The following is a 2,001-nucleotide window of genomic DNA, read 5'->3' on the forward strand; positions in this document are numbered from 1 at the left end:
ATCTTGGAGTCTAAAACCACCCATTACTCAGTCCTCAGTCATCAGTCAGTTTGGTAAGTGCTTTGATGTAATCTCTTTCTATTAGCCTAAGTTTAAAAAAAAAAAGGCTTATAATGGCCTTGATGACAGACTTCGTTTTTAATGCACTCCTAATAATAAAATTGATTACAACATTTCAGTTAAGCTTATCTGCTGGTAATAGATACTACAAATATATCACAAACTTAAGCTGTGATAGGCTTAAGCCTATCCATAGAACATTTTGCATGTTTAGAAGTTAAGTCTTCATGTAGTGACATCTTTGATTTAGCATGCCTGACTATGACTATTTAAGTGAACTTTGATGTGAATTTGTTTCTCAGCAAATCTTGGAAAATAAATATTTTGGTCTTTGTGTATATGCTTCTCCTAGCTGAATATAAGAATGTACTACATTTTGTCTTTTCTGAATTTTGTCTCTTAACTAACTATTGCATTTCATTTTTTAATAAGTACTATGATGCCTAATGTATAATATTATATAATAGTTTTATTTTCACATTTATAAAGAAAACTAAATAATGCTTGATTTAAAAACTGTTCATTTAAGGTAGAGAATATCAAATATTGGCCTTGTTCTTGCAATGGTTATGTTGCACATGGAATTTGTGTGATGATGTCTGGAAGAGACTTGCACACGTTAGAAAATAAGAGTTGTCAGGTCACCTAGGTTCTTCCATAAAGAGCAGAAGAGCGAAGTTTAATGCTTTAATTTTGATATTTTTTTTCTCCAATACTGACCAGACTTAAAATCCCAGCCTGAACCATCCCCAGTTCTGAGCCAGCTGACTCAACGACAGCAACAAAAAATGCAGGCAGTACCCGTTCTTCCACCTGGACTGGAGTCCTTCTCCTCCCAGGTAAAGCTCCAAGAGCCCTCACCAGTAGACACCTCTACAGCTATCAGCAAAATGCTACAGCTTCCCAGTATATCTTTGGAAAACCAGACAGTGACTGCCCATCAAACCCAGCAGAAACAGATAAAACAACCAAAACGGAGGATAACTCCAGCATCCAAGGTGGGTAATTCGACAGCACCTGGTCCTAAGCAATATGAGTTACTAGGAAAAGGGGAGCTAATACCATCATATGGTCCCTGTTTATAAAGCAGGGAATTCTAAGCTGGAGAGTTCTACAGTAGAAATACAGTGATGTTGTCTTTTCCAAGCAAGTATCTAATTGCTCTGTGTGGAAAATGACTTGCTGAGTGAGATCCAGGGCAAAAAATCAATAAATTAATTTAAGATTACAAGAATGAACTTAATTTGTAGGATGTAAATTGGGGAGTTGCAACAGATGTATGTAGGTCACTCTGAAAGTAATGCCTCCTATTTATTTCCATGGAAAATAAAACAGATACAAAGAGCACAGTAACACTATTTGATAGAGCAAATTCAATTCTCAGCTACAAAACACTTACTTTTCAATATAGTCACCACCATTAGCTATGCATTTTCACCAGCAATGAACAAGAACCTGCATGCTGCACTGTCCTGGTTTTATCAGTGTTCCATATCATGGTGTCATGCAGCAGCCTGTCTGATGCTTAAGCACAGTGTTGGATGCACTTCCTATGTGCTGTGCTTCTAGCAGACTCAACTATTTCATGTAAGTTCTGGCTCTGGGAGATGTGATTTCCGATTCCGAGTGAGGAGGAAGATCTCTCATTTTTTCCGGGTGGCCAGCAGTGAGGGCCTGACAATAAAAACTCAGACTGACTCTCTCTTTTCTGGTTTATTTTTGGTTCATTTGATTTATTATTCTTAATTATTCTGTATTATCTCACATTCCTTTTAATAAATTAGTTTCTCCAATCTCAGTCAAGTTTTTTTCCTCTTCCTTCCCCCCCTTCTCCTGAGGGGAGAGAGGGGTGTTACATGATTAACTCTTCAAAATGCGACACGTGCTCATAAAAATCTGCACCATAGAATCATAGAACCACCAAGATTGGAAAAGACCTCC

The 2,001-nt window shown here is 37.3% G+C and overlaps 1 non-coding gene across 1 annotated transcript; it reads left to right on the top strand.

Moving 5' to 3' along the window:
* Positions 1 to 1,184: 1,184 nt before the first annotated feature.
* On the top strand, positions 1,185 to 1,248 carry LOC116217582. Its single transcript, XR_004162274.1, has one exon. It is a non-coding gene; the product is annotated as a small nucleolar RNA SNORD121A (small nucleolar RNA).
* The last annotated feature ends 753 nt before the right edge of the window (positions 1,249 to 2,001 follow it).

This window comes from Meleagris gallopavo, chromosome W (assembly GCF_000146605.3).
Source record: "Meleagris gallopavo isolate NT-WF06-2002-E0010 breed Aviagen turkey brand Nicholas breeding stock chromosome W, Turkey_5.1, whole genome shotgun sequence".
Lineage (NCBI taxonomy): Eukaryota > Metazoa > Chordata > Aves > Galliformes > Phasianidae > Meleagris > Meleagris gallopavo.